Source organism: Halichoerus grypus, chromosome 11, assembly GCF_964656455.1.
Source record: "Halichoerus grypus chromosome 11, mHalGry1.hap1.1, whole genome shotgun sequence".
In the NCBI taxonomy this organism is placed as follows: domain Eukaryota; kingdom Metazoa; phylum Chordata; class Mammalia; order Carnivora; family Phocidae; genus Halichoerus; species Halichoerus grypus.
This window is the reverse complement of record NC_135722.1, coordinates 93,585,144-93,602,699: the sequence shown is the minus strand read 5'-3', so window position 1 is coordinate 93,602,699 and position 17,556 is coordinate 93,585,144. Positions and strand designations below refer to the sequence as shown.

The 17,556-nt window shown below is 47.0% G+C and overlaps 1 protein-coding gene across 7 annotated transcripts in view; it reads left to right on the top strand.

Annotated features, from left to right (window-relative positions):
- Positions 1 to 17,556, top strand: part of UBASH3B (ubiquitin associated and SH3 domain containing B) — a 139,125-nt gene that overhangs the window by 51,174 nt on the left and 70,395 nt on the right. The gene's annotated exons all lie outside the window — the stretch shown is intronic.

The window sequence follows — 17,556 nt, the reverse complement described above, 5'->3', positions numbered from 1 at the left end:
CCTAAGATGGGGAGGTCCAGAGACAGGGAGCTTCTCTCTTCCTCTTCGCTGTAAGGCCTACCTTCCAAATCCTCATTGTCTGCCCCTGGAGCCTCCATACCCTGGACTGGCTGACAGTGGGACTGTTATGTCCCCCCACCTGCACCCCTAAAAAAGTGATTACACCCTGTAGTCCAACAAGAGAATCCCACGAGAACCTAGAGGACCTGTAGCAGTCAGTGTAAGAACTATCTTTGTAGGAGCGGAGGTGGGATGGGGATGAGGTGTCCTCACCCCCAGCCAGGCCATCTAGACCCTGTGGCCTCCACCACATGCGTTAGGCGTGGCCGTGGCTACAGCTCAGTAGAGAGAGAAGCACTTAAACAGCAAAGGCACTTATAAATGTTAGTTGCCCTTGGAGGGGGCTGGGGGCATGGTGGTTATAATTAGCTTCTCTAGTGCTCTTGTGTTCACAAAGGGGGAAACAGCCCCTTGGAGACTGTATATTTTCCACTGCCCCACCCCGTGATGTCACCACAGGTGCCTTCTGGCTGACCCCAAGATTCTCATGGTTCTCAGGAACTGCTATGACTGTTGGTGGCAGTTCTATAACTCTGAGAAGTCACAGGGGGCCTGGTCAACCACCAGCAAATGATTTCCTGTTCCTTCCCCTCCTGCCCACCAACAGCCCAGCCCCCACGAGCTGTTGGGTGAGAATGAATTCAACTGCAAGTGGATTTCTCACCTAGCTCTTCAACCTCTCCAAGAAAGTAGATGCACATCTACCTAGCCAGATGTTTAAAATACAGTTCAGATGGAGCTGCTTTCCTCCTTCCAAAACAACCTAACAAAGCCCTAGAGCCTCATTGCTGGCAGATCACTGGGACCTTAGTACATGGTGTCACCAGTCCGTGCTGGGCGGGCTGGTGGAAGGAGCGAGGCTCAGGAGTCCGACGGACTTGTTTGAATCCCACCTCTGCTGCCTTCGACTCTATGACCTTAGGCACATTATTTAACCTTTGGGCACCAGCTTCGTGACCTGTAAAATGGGATAGTTAAGTGGCCTCCGAGGCTTGTGTGAGGATTAAATAGGATCTGTATAAAGCAAATAACATAAGGCTCATCAGACCCTTGATAATAGTCCTTTTTTAATTACTAGTAATAACATGGAATAAAGAAAATCTTTTTGGCCAGAGCCAATAAAGGGATAAGAGAGGGGGAGAGATTAAAAGCTCATTTGTGGAGTGTGGGTCTTTTGTGGAGGGAAGGATAAGGTTTGATGTCAGGATTTGTGTCAGACTGGAGTAGAAAGAGGATGGTTCTGCCATATCATCTTGCTACTCCAACACAAATCTGAATGGCTTGTGCAATAGAAATTAAAAATAATACTTTTTTGAGCATTTACCTTGTGCCAGCCACTGTTCCAAGAATCTTGCATGTAATGATTATCTTAATCCTCATTATTACCCAACGTGGTGGGTGTTATTATAATTGTCCATTTTACAGATGGATTGAGGCACTGAGGTTAAAAGTAACTGCCCAAGGGGTGCCTGGCTGGCTCTTGATTTCGGGGTTGTGGGTTCGAGCCCCACTTTGGGTGTAGAAATTACTAAAAAAAAAAAGTAAAATCTTAAAAAAAAAAGTAACTGCCTAAGACCATGCAGCTGATAATTGGGAGAGACAGAAAGTCAGTTCCTCTCTCTGAGCTTTATTTTCCTCATCAGAGGCTTGATTTAGATACGTACTCATGTCCAAAATTCTAGGTCTATGCTGAGTTGACCCAGGAAACTTTGTGGAGTATATAGGAATTTCAGAGTTGCTTTAGTGATGTTAGTGATGGAAAAGAAACCATCCAGGTAGCTTTACATGACCTGCAAGTCTTCTTCCTCCTCCTCAAAGTACTTGTCTCTGAGAGGGAAAGACCCATGGCATGCAGTAAACCGAGCATCTGTCCCATCACAGAAGCCAGAGAGTCTCTGGGCAGAGGCAGGAATAGCTGGAGAGATCATTGTAGCTGTTTCTCTTCTTGCAAACCCTTAAGCATTAAGAACAGATTCTTGAAGAGTAAAACTTCTCGAAGAATTATCTGCACTGGCTCTTTCCACTTCCTGCCCTCCTCTTCTCTCCTCCACTTCTTGCCCTCAGGCTTTCTGCCCTCCCTCCTGCCCCAACTGCTCTTGTCAAGCTCACCGCTGGCCTGGGCATTATCCCATCCAGGGGGCAAGCCCCCATCCTCTTGGCGTCTGCCCGTGGCGCTTGATGCCCGTGACCCCTCCTTCCTTCCTGACACTTGCTGAAGAGCCCGGGTTGCCGGGAGTCTGTTCTGTCTTAGTGGCCCTGCCCCATTAACTGCTCTGCTCTGAACCCCGTGCAGGTTCCTGGCTGCTCACTGTCATGGTGGGAGGGCCCCCCGAGCTGAGACACGCACTTCTTCTCTTCTGTCTCATGCAGACGCTGGCCTTCAAATATCAGCCCCTCCGTGATGTCCCCAGCCCGGGCCCCTCTTGTGTTTTCCATCCTTAGGATGTCAAAGAGGCACCTCGGTCATGGTTTTCTCCTCTCCAGGTGTGGTAGCCCCCTTCCTCCAGATGTTCCAGCCCAACGCTTTGGGGGTTCCCTCGATGGCTCACGTTCCTCATGCGCCCAGCCTCGGCAAGCCTGTCGGCCTCACTGCCCCCACACAGGGTCAGTCCTCTCTCCTCTCCTGTTTGCATTATTACAACTGCCTCCAGACTGCTCTCCCTGTCTTTATTTCTGCTTTCCTGACCATCTAGCCTCCTCAAAATAACCAGAGATCCTTCTGAAACGTAGGCTAGATTGTACTACTCCACCGCTCAAAATGCCCCAATGTTTTCACGGTCAAAGTAAAATCTGAAGCCTGTGAGTCCCCACTGGGTGTGTTCCTTTACCACCTGTAAATCTTCTCTCCCGTTCAGCGGCAGCCCCGTGTTCTACTTACCATTGCTTGAGTGCACTAAACAGGCCACTGTGTTGGGCCTCTTCTTCTCGCTGGTCTCTCTGCCAGGAAGGCTCTTCACATAGATATCCCCATGGTTCACTCCCTCCCTGATTCATTTGGGATTTTCTATGACCCCCCCCCCGCCGCGCCGTATAGAATTCCCTCCCATCTTTCCCTACTTACTGTCATCCGAAATACTTGCTGTAAGATGCACGCATGGATATATTTATTTATTGTCTGCCTTCTCTCCAACAGTAGAGACCGCTTGAGGGTAAAGATTTCTGCATGTTTTGTTTCCTGTTGTATCCCCAGGGCCAGAACAATGCCTGGCACAAGGTAGATGTTCAGTTAATATTTGTTAAAAGAATAAATGATTGTGGCTCAGTTACAACATCCTAATGACCATGCCACACTCTTTATGGGATAAGCAAGCCTTCCACAAGACTGTTGGGGTAAGAGTGGGAACATGGGGGTTAGGAGGGCCCCTGGGCCTTTTTGGCCCTAAATTCCTTTTCTGTGGGATGGTATCTAGCATACCAAGTTTGCAGCTCTGGCTCCAAGCTTACCTAAAGGTTATTTGTCAGGACAAACTTGCCTGAGAATTCGATGACTCTCAAGATGACTTCCCTGCAAGGATCCTTGTGGGAACGCCATCCCTTTAAAAGTCCTTAATCCAGACTGCCTGTTCTGCAGACATTCTCAGATGCATTATTTAAAGTTATTTCCAGTGGTGCGTGGGTGGGAGGTGGGAGCTACATTTGTTACTTAGTGGTTTTGAAAAGCCTTCCAGGATCTCTTTCACTTTTAACCCTTCTTTTCGAAGTCACCTAACATAACCTCTTAGACGTGGCAGCTCATCCGCAAATCTCTTGGTGCACTTCATCTGCACTTCCGTCCCGTGGAGGGGGAGATCCGGAAACCAGCCATGCCCTTCCTGGGGGATGTCTCGTAGGAATACTGTGGTTTCTTTCTGTTGAGGAGGCAGAGCATGGTATTCACAGAGGATGCTTTTCATTGAATGAATCGGTTGCATGGACCTTTAATTCTTTGGAAAAAGTTTCATGTCTGTAGTAGTCCTGATCCTTCTGAAGAACAGAACCTTGCATTGTGTTTGCAGGGCTTTTCATAATCCTCTGCAACCCTTCCCACCTGCTATCTCATTTGATGCCCACTCACCAAGCTTCCTGTAGCCGACAAGCTGTATCCACGTTTTGCAGATGAAGGCAGAAGTGCAGGGAAGGTGGTGGGTTTGCTCACGGCCACTCTTGGTTGGCGGCCCAGGGGGCTCCATGTCCCAGGGCTTCTGCTCTTCCCTTCCTGGCTGTGCAGGACTTTTCCTTCAGCATCAGGCCTCCCCTCAATATGGATAGGTGTCCCCCTGGGATATGACCACCCATATCAGTTATCTGGGCCATGAGGCCTCAAACACTTGATGATTGCCTTCTCCTGTGGGAGTCCATAGCTCCTGCCGGGTTCTGAGACAGAGGGGCAATGTCTGTGTGTCTCTGTGTATCGGGGGGCTATTCTTTCACTATGGGAATGCTCAGAGCAGAGGAACCATTTATACACCACCCATGGAGAGCTGCCCTCCCCAAATGCATGGGTTCCCTGAGCTCCAACTCAGCAGAGAGTTGGACTTCTCTAGACCTCCATGGTGAAGTCATGCCCCTGAGAAAGCCTCCCCCTGTAAGTCGGGCAGCTCTAGGGGGTTCCTCTGAGCATAGTACTCAGACCTGGGATCTCTCCACAGACTTAGAGCATGATCAACCCTGTACAGTGCTTTAGAATTGTGGCTGTGCTTCAGAAGAACCCAGGGGGTCTTTGAAAATACAGATTTCTGGACGCTTTCTCTGGAGATTCTAATTCAGTAGGTTTGAGAAGGATCCAGAAATCTATAAGAAAAAAAAAAAAAAAAACCCTTGGCGATCCTGACAATGAATGAGGCTTGGAAACCACTATTTAGATTACAAAGGCCTTTTGTATATAATATTTCATTTGTTCCTCACAACACATGAGGAAGCTGTTAACCTCTTTTGCAGATGTGGCTCAAATACGGTAAATAACTTGTTGCGAGCCTCTCAGTTAGGGAATGGTGGGGCCCAGCCTGCAGCCTAAGGCCTTTGTCTCCACCCCCGAGTCTCCTTCTACTGCACTCTGCCTCAGGAGACTCACTCCCCCATCTCCCCGTTACTCTGCAGATGCTGGTTTCTCCTCGACTCTGCTCACCAGCAGTCTCGCTCACTAGATCCAACTCTTCTTCCCTGAGGGCAGCTCTGAGCAGGTTTGGAGAAAACAGTGGAAGTACAGGCCCCAGAGGAAGCATTTTGAGGCTTCCACCCACATCCGTTATCTGGGCCATGAGGCAACAATGGTGGATGAGCAACAATGGCAGACAGGCCAGCCTCAACCTGAAGGAGGTGCACCGTCAGCAGTAGAGGGGCGTAGGGGCCCCAGACAGGCCGTCATGCCCAAACAGATCCTGCAGCCCAGTTCCAAGAAAGAATCCTGAAGTGCATAAGCAGAAACCACTGACCACTGGTGCGGAGAGTTGGTGGTAAATCTTTCCTCTTTCCATGTGCGTTGTGTTTGGAGCTAGATCATCATGAAGAAACCTCAGAATCTCAAGATTCCATACAATGGGAAGGATGCAGGGTGGCCCTGGGGGTGGATATGGGAAACTTTGAGGGGGTTTTCTGGTGCTTGTGGATGAGGAGGTGTCAGCGTGGAAAAGTAACTGGAGAGCCGGGCTGTTTGGTGCCAGCTGGCCCTGTACCATGTTGAGCTCCTTCGGCCAAAAGTCTTGGGTTGACTTTGCAGGTCCCCTCCTTGCCCAGATCCCCCGTGTGGCTGCTGTTCTTGGGATTTCAGAGATTGGAACCTAGAGGACCTTTGCCTTAAGAATAGGGGATTGACTTCTAGCTACGTTATTCATTTATTTATTTACAGGCTTTATGACATCGTGGTTAGAAGTAGGGCTCTCAGGAGGGGGGAGTGGGGGGAGAGTAGGGCTCTCGAGGCAGATTACCTGGACTCAAAATCTGGCTGTGCCACTTCCTGGCCTTATAATTTACGTTGCTGTACCTCCGTCTCCTCATCTGTAAGGTGGCGCTAACATGAATACCCACCACCTAGGGTGATAATGGTGAGGATTATGGAGTGCTTGGAGTGGAAGGAGCCACAGGGAAGGGGTCGCCTTGTGCTAGGGGTCTGCTGTTCAACAGACAGCACGTTCTGTGTCACCAGTGTGGCATAAAGGACAACCACCATGGACTCCGCCGCACAGGAATTGACAATTCCCTGAGAGGCAGACGCAGACGTGGATTATTGCCACGTAATGATGCCCAGCCGGGTGGGAAGCCCTGTACTAGGGGTCATTCAAAGAGCCGTGTGCCACGAGGGAGCTAGCGCTAAGCCTGAGCTAGAGGCTGCTTCTCAGCAGAGCTAGCAGTTGATTTTAAAGTATCAGCAGGGGGGCACCTGGCTAGCTTAGTCCGTAGGTCTCCTGGTTGTAAGTTCGAGCCCTATGACGGGTGTAGAGATTACCTAAAAAAAAAAAAAAAAGTCTTAAAATCAAGTGTCAGCAGGAATTCGCCAGGTGGAGGAAAGGGGAAAGGCATTACAGGCAGGGGCAGCGGCATGAGCAGAGGCACGGAGGCTTGAAAAGTCTTGCTATGTGAGGGAGTGATGTGCAGTGGAGAAGGGGAAGCGGCAAGAGGAGATGGGAGGTGGCAGGTGAGGAGGGAGGGGTCGGTGAGCGCTGTAAGAACCTTAAATGCCAAGGGATTTCGGACTTCATCTGAAGGATGAAGCCAGTCATCGGTGAATTCGAGTGACACAATGAAGTTTGTATTTTAATAAAATCATTCTGATCGCTGTGAGGAGCGTAGAAGAACACAAAAGGAAGCAAACCAGCTGGATGACTTGAGTTCCTCACCCTCATTAAGTGTAAGTTGAAGGTCACCCACCATTTCAGAGAGGGCCCAACACCATCTGTGGCCAGCAGGCAAGGCTAGGGAGTGTTTCCTTCTCCCATGACTTTCAGGGTGACCTTGAGAAGGTCCTGCTTCCTCTCCCTACCTCCTCTTTTTTTTTTTTTTAATTTTATTTATTTATTTGACAGACACAGCGAGAGAGGGAACACAAGCAGGGGGAGTGGGAGAGGGAGAAGCAGGCTCCCCGCCGAGCAGGGAGCCTGACGCGGGGCTCGATCCCAGGACCCTGGGATCATGACCTGAGCCGAAGGCAGACGCTTAACGACTGAGCCACCCAGGCGCCCCCACCTCCTCTTTAGATAATGTGGGAGCTATGCACTATACTCTAGTCCCCCAAAATATAGCCTACTCAAAAGGAAAACTGGGGGTCCATTGCTTGTTTTATCTTTATGTCGAATAAATTTGCACTTAATTTTATTATTTACTAGGTAGCATTGCAAGTCTTGCTCCTACGCCTATGCCCATCCACCCTTTTGTCCCCATCTCTGCCCAAAGAAACCACTCTTACTAATTTTTTGGGTACCCTTCTAGAATTTATGTAAGCAAATACAAATTTAGAGTCTTGCTGTACCCCCTTTCTTAAAGAAGTATGGGCACTTTGAGAATATGTATCCTCTCGTCTTCAAGCAGAATATCAACAAGCTCTTTGAAAAATAAAAATTGTCCTTGTTAAGGAATTTCTGACTAGTCCAGTTTTCATTCTAGAATAGAATAAAGGAGAGTGGAAGCTTTGCTGTGAGAAATAGGGGCAATATTCTGTCTGCCCTGACTCCCATGTGGGAAAGTTAGAAGTATTTTCACATTCATAAGCGGCTTTGAGCTTTCTGGTGGAAGGGATTCTCACACTTGGTGCTCTTTTGATGATTTCTCAGTGAAATATTTCCTCTAGTCCTCTGGTCTCAGGATCTTTTTTTTTTTTTTTTAATTTAGACTGCTAATTGTTAACAAGTCATTGGCTCCAGCTTTTCCTCTCCAAACTTCTGAGCCTTAATTGGCAGCCCTAGTCTCTGCCAGGGCCATGTGGGTCTGATTTTCAACTACATCCTGCTGGAGGCTCCTGCCTGCACACACACATACAGCTTCAAGGGCTTCTCGTGGTATCTGTGGCAGAGTTCTTTATTGTTCCCACCACATGTGCTGAGCTACACAGAAGCTTTGAGAGTCCAAAGCACAGGGCAGCCATGGGCCTGCACCAGCAGTAACCGGCCAGAAACTCCTCCTGGTCAGGAGGACAAGGTGTCTTCGCTTACTGTGGAGAAGTTCCCGCATTCTCCAGGGTTGCCGGACAGACCCAGAGGAAGAAGTTGTCTGTGACTTGGTGGAGGGGCTAGACTTGGTGATCTCGAAGATCTAAAATGACACTTCAGTGCCCTCGTCAGGGACCTCGGGAGGCCCCCCGAGATACGTACCAGCAGAGAAAGGATGGGGATGCCGTTGTCTGGAATCCACAGAACCCAGTTAATGTTTTGAAAGGGATTTGGGTTTTGTTTTACTGGAAGGTGCTTTCTGGAAGGCTTTTCTTGGCAGTATGTTTATGTGGGTTCTTCAGGTAGAGCATAAGGCATTGTCTCCCAGATGTGGACTTGGTATTGGAGACCTCACTTCAGGGTCATGATTCAGACCCCCCCCCCCAGTGCCAGCTTTGTGAATTCAAGAAATCCTTGTCCTACCCAAGGACCCAGAGGGCCTTGGCACAGTGGCTTCACTCTCCCCTCCTAGGCAGGACAGCGGCATAGTTCCCATGCTGAGGGATCACAGCCCTCACCTATAGGAAGTCCGCGCAGTCGGGACCCTCTCCTGCCCTGTAGTTTTAGCCCATGGTGAGGAGGAACTGTGCAGTTGTCCTGGGTGGATCTGTACTCAGTTTTCAGGAGGATTCGAGAATCTATGGAACTTTGGGTTCATCTATGGAACTTTGAGCAATCTGCATCATTCCCGTGGCCTCCCTTTGGGAAGACTGACCGTTAAAAGGGCTCTGGGTGCTGCTTGGGAGATGTTCCCCTTTGTAAATTGGCACAGACAGCTTTCTGCACTTTATTTTTGCTAGGACCACCCTCTGTTGTGTTCCTGTTGGATTCAGTGGGTTTCAGCGTGAAAAGCAGGAAATCCGTATATTGCGGCCACCAGTGCAATGTGTATATTGTAGGTCTGAGCTGTTCAGACCCACAAACCACTTGTTAGAGAACTTTCCTTCTCCACTGACCAGCTCTCTCTCGAAACATCAGCTCTCCAAGAAGATATTTGTGAACCCTAGTCCCGCACAGTGTCTGGCTTGGCATGAATATTCAATAATTGGTAGTCAGATTGATTTTCATTCAACGACATCATCGACTGACTGCCGACTCCGTGCCTCTGGTGCTAGAATCTGGTACGGCCACGGCCACTGCCCACAAAGAGCTGATAATCTAAGAGGAGGGACATCTGCGTACTCCCACATCTATCACAGTGCCAGAAACGTAGTGGTCGCTTGGTGGCTTTTGAGCTTGGGATTGTCGAATGACAGAGCTGGAGGGTCTTAGGGATTACAGAGTCCGTCCCTCTCACCTCAGGGATGAAGGAACTGACTGGTGAGGGGCTTGCGGTCACGGCCACGGAGTCAGATGGGGTAGAGAGAGAAATTGTCCACAGTCCCTGCTTTCCACTCTTTGTAGCACCCCATGCGGTTCGCTTTTGGCCTTTCACTAGAAAGATCAAATCCTGAAAAGTAAAGGCAGTACCAGAGTACGCAGGAGCCCAGTTTCACTGAACATCTGCTGCTACTCAGTGACCCAAATCCTGTAAGTACTTGGAAGCTCTGGGCACTGGTTCTCACTCTTGGACCGCAGAGCAAGCTACTCCCAGGCAGCAGGGGCTCAGCCGCCTGCAGCTGCCACTGGGACATCCTTCTGGAGAGGCCAGAAACTCCCAAGATGAAGGCTCCTCGGTTTTGACCTTGTGGCTCTCTTCAGCTGAGGTGCTGAATGGTTTTCAGGAGGAGGTGTGTGAGAGGTTCTGGTTCTTAACCCACATAGAAGGGTTTTCCATCCTGCTAAGATAAGGCCAGGACCTTGTCTGCCCCTGATTCAAACAAACGAAATGCAAAAAGGACATTATTGAGGCAATCAGGGAAAAATGAATGTGGATTTGGTAATCAATGATATTAGGGAATGATAGTAAACGTTAGATATGATAATAGCACAGTGATTGGGTTAAAGAAAAAACAGTCATTAGAAATGCATACTGATGTCTGGGTTGTTTTAAAATATTCTCGGGGGGGGGGAAGAAGTCTTTATAATAAGTATTTTGAGGTGAAATGGTACGATGTCTGGAGTTTGCTTTAAAAGATGCCAGTGCTGGGGGGGGGGGGACAAGTTGAGGCATAGATGAACAATTTGGCAAAATATTGATCATTGTAATTATTGAAGTTATACCATATTCTCTGCTTTCATATGTATCTGGACAATTCCATAATAAAAACTTAAAAAAAGAGTAGGACCTGGGTCTCTACACCTTGCCGTCCCTGCTTACCAGTGAAACCCCTCCTGACAGAATGGAGGCTGGTACCACAGAGGCTGGCCAGGCAAGGACGAGGCTGCAGAGGCCCCAGAGTAACTGCTCTGAGTCCCTAGTTATCTTAAAGGATACACGGAAGGACTGGACCGTTTCCTTTTGAACACATTTGTTCAGGGGCCTGTGTGACATCACCAGTCTGTCTCTGGAAGCTGCCACCTCAGTCAGGTGAAGGCAGTAGCCCCCTAGTGGATTCATTTCTGCTGCCGGCCAGCCCCTCAGACTCCCCCGGAGAGGCCCATCCAGAGGCAAATGCCCTTGCTGAGGTGTCACACACTGCATTATCCAGCCATTACCCAGCCAGACGACAGAGCTGCTCTCTTTAGTCCACCGTGATGCAATGTGTGATTCCTTATTCACCCCCTGTCCGTATCTGTCCCTTTCCTCTCCTCCCTCCCCCAACAATGACTCCCTCTACCCCCTGATGGTTCTACAGAAGGACCCGCAGGCACCTATAGCCTCCATAATGTAGGGATGTCACTATTCCTGGTTCATTTCAACTTCTCTCGGACATAACTCACTCCTGAAGCTTTTGTACCTAGACCTGCTCTTGAGCAGAAGACTCCATTCTGGTCTTCCCATGGCCTTGCCGTTGAGTGCAGAGTGAAGACTCCTTAGGTTCATGGAGATTTGCTTACCTGGAGCCCATGTCCCCCAGGTCCCCCCTCTCCCCCGAACACACACTCTACATACGGGGTATTAGAGACCCAGATGACTAAGAACCTGTTTCTGGGGTTTCTTCCCCATGTCCAGCCTCCTGAGGAGAGACACCTCTAGCCCTGAGGATGACCAAGGAGCAGCTATTCATGGAGGTGTAGACAGAGCTTTGATATACTCCTGGAATATCCATCCACATGCATGTGGGGCCCCTCCTGGCACCCAAAAAAGCAAGGGGCAGAGTATAAAGTAGATGGGGGCACACCACAGGTAGAGGAATCAGGGACTGTCAGTTGCTGTCTCTTACACACAATGCTGGGGAGCCCAAGAAATCTCACCAGGCCGTTATGAAGGGATGTTTGTCAAGTAGGAGATAAGGCCTGTTTAATTTACCAGTTTGTTCACTTGATCTATTACCTTCAAACATTTCAGACGATGGGGATGCCTGGGTGGCTCAGTCGGTTAAGCGGCTGCCTTCGGCCCGGGTCATGATGCCAGGGTCCTGGGATCGAGTCCCACATCAGGCTCCTTGCTCAGCAGGGAGCCTGCTTCTCCCTCTCTCTCCCTCTGCTTGTGCTCTGTCAAATAAATAAAATCTTTAAAAAAAAAACAACAAAAACAAACACTTCAGACGATGGGTATCTGGGCCTCCCTTCTTACTCTTGCTCAGGCCCTACACATTTTAGGTATCTGTATCCTAACAGACTCAGGAATTTTGTTCCTGGCTGGACTTCATCTCGCCTTAAGGTAGGCTTATGTCCTCCCATGGTATTTCCTGCCGCTTGTAAAATACAACCGGTGAAGTCCTCTTATAACTCCACTCATTTCCTGTGTTTATAATGGAGGTGAAATCATGGATTGTCTTCCCACCACCCCTCTTCCCACTCCCAGCAAGCCTCAATTAAATAAGCTAACAAGCCAATTTAAAATAGCCTTAGAGTGAGGGTTCTGAGTCTGCCAGCAACTTTATCATAAAAGGCTTCCCCTAAAATTTCCTATGCCCATTCAAAGGGACTGACAGCATTCTGGACTCCATTCAACAGGTATTAGCCATAAAACCTAAAAAGTTGAGCTAGTTTTAAGATTCAAGTTTCCCCAAATGGCTCCTTCTCTTCAAATAGTACCAGAATTCCACCTTCCCTCCCTCTCTCCCCCCAGTGAAACATTTCCATCTCTTCCAATGAGTTGTATTGAAATTCCTGACTTATTATGGTATAGCCATCACTGTACCTAGATAATATCAAACAGAAGGTTTTAAAAGGCCTTTGGGATGTCAGGGTCAATGTCTCCCACCCATATTGGTTATGTAATTGGCTTTCCTCTCTTTAGGGACCCAAAGCCTTGTGCTAGATAGGAATTGAAAAAGGACTGTGGATATGGGGAGCGAATGTACTGGTGGCATGAATAAAGAGGTGACTTCACACAAACAGAAAATGAGCTCCCCTTTGCACTAGAAAACTAACCTTACCTTCCCACTCACTCCGTCTCAAACCCAATTAAATTTTAATCCAAATCATCACAAATGCAAGTGTAGTCTTCCAGCTCCTTTATTTCTGGAGCTCTCTGGTGCCTAGTTTAATAAGTGCTTTAGGAGAAGAGGTCTGGCAGTGACTGGGAATTGACTTTGGAAAGGGGAGTGTTAACATCCTCAAGTATGTCACTGATAAGTCCCTGGAAACAAATCCCAGCCCTCCAGTCTGCTTGTTTATGTGGCTCGAGTGCCATGCACTGAAGCTCAGCCCAAATCAGAGTTTCATGTGGGCAATTGCTGCCATTCAACTTGTTTGGCTCTTGTCTTTAAAAGGGTGTCAATAGACAAAATCTACTTTCCACAGTCATCATTCAGAAGCACATTCATTCATTTATTCCACAAACATGCATTGGATAGCTTTGTGCTAGGCTTGGGGGGAAGGGAGATTTCTAGTCTTTGACCTGAAGGCACCCAAGGGATGCAACCACATGATCGTAGTAGTGATAGAGGAGTGTAGGAAAATAGAGGTATGTACAGGAATGTATTAAATCAGGAGGAGGAGTGTCTTGCTGCCTGGGAGAACTGGATGAAGTATCAGAGGAGGTGACATTGACTTGGGTCTTGAATGATATACAAGAACAGGGAGCTGAATTGGGCAGTTGAAATTTAATTTCTCCTCTCTTGAGATTTATACTTCAAAAGATTTTGGTTTCATGAGCACAGAAAGAAGGCTGGAGGCCTGGGGGCAGATGGGGAGAGAGAGAGAGAAAAAGAGAGAGAGAGAGAGAACTGAGAAGAGTTTAGGGTGGCTGAGCCAGAGTGAAGGACTCTGCCTGGCAGATGGGGATTACCAAGGAGAAAGGAAGCAGCTCAAGGCCTGACCCCACCCTTTTGCTTGGGCAGCATTCATAGATTTACTGGTTGTTGATGGCTTCCAGTATGCCACTGGGATGGGAACCAACTGTCCAGAAAGGCCAGTGGGAACTGTTGTCAGCACGCTGCTCATCTGGCTCAATTCGCCATCCTACAGACATGGCGTGCTTCACATACAAACCTCCCTGCAGCGTCCTCCCTGACTTCACATCTTGAAATAACTCCTCATCACTGGATGAGTATTTTAAGATGCAGCTCTCATCAAGAAGTTTCCATTCAAGCAATTCCAGTAGAGTGAATAATCCTTTTCCCCCCTCTCATCAGACATGCTTGTCTTACAGAATTAGGAGTTCAGTTCTCACTTTTTCAGCCCTATCTTCAAAAACAAAAACAAAAACAAAAACACAAAACCTCAGAGCAATGGATGATCTTGCATCTGTGTCAAGAAGTTCCCGCATTTTCAGTCTGCATTTTCAGATAGTCTTTTCTGGGTCAGCATTTCTCTGTCCTTATCACAGTTTTGGTTTTTTTTGACTTCCTGTTTCCTATCAAGCTTTATATAAACTCCTTTTGTCATTTCGTAAGCTGTTCAGGAGTGAACTTTTCCCTCTTTTGGAGGCCAGTACTTTTTCTGCACCTTCTTACTCACTGTATGCACAAAGGTCGCAACTATTTAAAATGTTTTGACAACCCTCAATTATTTGCACTTAAGAAGTTGATTAGAGAAGAGGAAGCACTTAAATGATCAGCAAAATGACATTAAAGCAATCACATGGATAATACCAATGGCCTATATTCCCCATGTGTTTATTTGCCCTTGGAATGTACTTAAGGTCTTAGCACACTAAGATGCTTTCCTTTGCAGTTCTTATACATATAGTAATTGGGCAACAGAATTTATAGTTGGATAGCCCATCAGCATATGGGTAACAGAAAGTTAGAGTAATAGAACTCTAACAAGAACAGTTTGTCATGATAGAGAGGCTAAATACACAATCTTCTAGTTAAGAAACAAAAGCCTATAAAATTAACAAGTCAGGAAATGACAGATGTTGGCGGGGATGCGGAGAAAGGGGAACCCTCCTACACTGTTGGTGGGAATGCAAGCTGGTGCAGCCACTCTGGAAAACAGTATGGAGGTTCCTCAAAAAGTTGAAAATAGAGCTACCATATGATCCAGCAATTGCACTACTGGGTATTTACCCCAAAGATACAAAAGTAGGGACCCGAAAGGCTACGTGCACCCCGATGTTTATAGCAGCAATGTCCACAATAGCCAAACTGTGGAAAGAGCCAAGATGTCCATCAACAGATGAATGGATAAAGAAGATGTGGTATATATATACAATGGAATATTATGCAGCCATCAAAAGGAATAAGATCTTGCCATTTGCAACGACGTGGATGGAACTGGAGGGTATTATGCTGAGCGAAATAAGTCAAACAGAGAAAGACATGTATCATATGACCTCACTGATATGAGGAATTCTTAATCTCAGGAAACAAACTGAGGGTTGCTGGAGTGGGGGGTGGGGTGGGAGGGATGGGGTGACTGGGTGATGGACACTGGGGAGGGTATGTGTTCTGGTAAGCGCTGTGAACTGTGCAAGACTGTTGAATCTCAGATCTGTACCTCTGAAACAAATAATGCAATATATGTTAAGAAAGAAAAAAAGAAGAAGAATGTAGCAGGAGGGGAAGAATGAAGGGGGGGAAATCGGAGGGGGAGAAGAACCATGAGAGACGATGGACTCTGAAAAACAAACTGAGGGTTCTAGAGGGGAGGGGGTTGGGAGGATGGGTTAGCCTGGTGATGGGTATTGAGGAGGGCACGTTCTGCATGGAGCACTGGGTGTTATGCACAAACAATGAATCATGGAACACTATATCTAAAACTAATGATGTAATGTAGGGGGATTAACATAACAATAAAAAAATTAAAAAAAAAAAAAAAAGAAACAAAAGCCTAGACAGATAGGGAGGTCTCTTCCACGAACCTGACTCACAAAGACCTAGACTTTATTCCTTTATATATTCAACATTTATTGCATACCCAGTAGATGATAGGCACCAGAGATCCAAAGAAGTAAAAGACGCTGTTCTATCTTCTTTGGGTTCCGTAAAGGAAAACACAGCTTAATGGATACCCAAACAGATCTGTGAGTCCCTGGTAGGAACAGCTAACTCCGCTATATTGCGCAGAGAGATACTTGGTCTGGATATAGAAAATTATGTAGAAGACATCATGTGTGGAAATAGGGAAGCAGCATCCCAGCATGTGCAAAGACAAGGAAGGAAACAATGTGTTGAGGGAAAGAGAGAATTCAGGGTTGTTGAGATGTAGGGGGCATGGGAGGGAAATGGCAGAGTTGAGCCTCAAAGCGTGGATTTGGGCACCATCATCGAGTACCTTGGATGCCATGCGGAAAAGAGATCCTGCAGCTAACAGGGAGTCCAAAGGCATAAGCAGAGGTAATACAGTCAAATCTATATTCTAGAATAATGACTCTGCCAGCGATGAGGATGGTATACGAGGGGGGGAAAGGCTAGGGGAAACGAGAGTGGACTTGACAGGTGAGAGATGAAGATATTCTGGCCCAAGAGAGAGGAGGTGCTGATGGGGCAGAGGAAGTATAGTCAGCCACACTCAGGATGCTCTGGTACCTGTTGGAGGAATGGGCATCAGAAAGATGGGGAAGTCATGAATGGTTCCTAATTTCTATTTATTTCAGTGGTATGGCCAATTTTTGAAATGTACGTTACAAACATCTACTGCTAAAGCCCAGCTTCTGCTGTTTCTCTGTGCTCTTCCATCTCCTGAAATGGATAACTTGTCTCTAGAGGTTTTGGGGGATACAACCTCATTCCACATTTCTGACGTTTTTGTGAGGGACAGGGATTGTAATGTCCAGGGCTCAGGCTTTTAGCTCTTTCCTCTTTGATTCAGTAAACATCATTGGCACCATGCGGGATGAAGACCTGGTCTTCTTCCTCAAGAAGCCCATAAACTCACAAAGGAGAAAGGCCAGTAAAACAGTAAATATTAACCAAGGCAGAATGAAAGCCAAGGGCTATGGGAGCACAGAGATATGCCAGGGGGAATTCAGGAGGATTTCACACAGGTGGTTTGCGCTAGGCTGTTCATTTTTTTTTTAAATCTGGTTTTATTAAATACTGCTTCTTTGGGATGTGTTTATAACAACTCCGAGAACATTTTCATGTAAGGATTCAAAGCGGGCATATTAAAATACAGTTTCAATATAAAGTTTATCACAGTTTTACAGTATTCAAAAATGACAGACCTGCTAGGCTGTTCATTTTTACTGAGAATCTACCACATGCCATGTATGTCTCTTAGCACTGAGAATAATAGTCAAATATATCTATTTATATAGTCAAATATATATGTTTATATATAATCAATATATCAGTAGTCAAATATGTATATATAGGAGGAAGAAAAACAGTAAGTAATTATAAGCAAGATGAATAGTGGGAAAGAGAAATGCAGGGTGTCATGAGAATGAGTGTGAAATTAGTCTAAGATATCAGGGAAAGCAAGATTTAAGCTGAGACAAGGAAGGTAACAGAGACATCGGCATTGGGGAATGTTCCTGAAGAGAGAGGTACACATTCACTTGCTCAGTTTGGGAAAATGAAGCATGTTCAAGGAACTGAAAAACATCTCACGTGACTGGTGTATAAGAGCAGGGGGGAGTGGCCTGAAGGAAGGCTGGGAGGGGCCAGGAAATAGATCATACAGTCTTACTGGCCTTATGAAGGTTCTGATGTTTTATCCTAAAGGATATAGGGAGCTATCGAGGTTTTAAGCAGAAGAGTAGTGTGATTATTGCATATTTGGAGAAAAATTGCAAAGGCGAAACTGGAAGGACCAGATCTGCTAAGATATGCCTTTGTGATAGTTAGTTGACAATGGGTTAGCACAGAGAGGGGACAGCAGACTGAAGAGAACAGGTGTGTAATAAATTTAGGAGGCAGAGTTGGACAGGACTTAGTGATTAATTGGATAGAAGAGAGAAGCAAGGGGGAGAAGTCAAGGGTTGATCTTGAGCTTC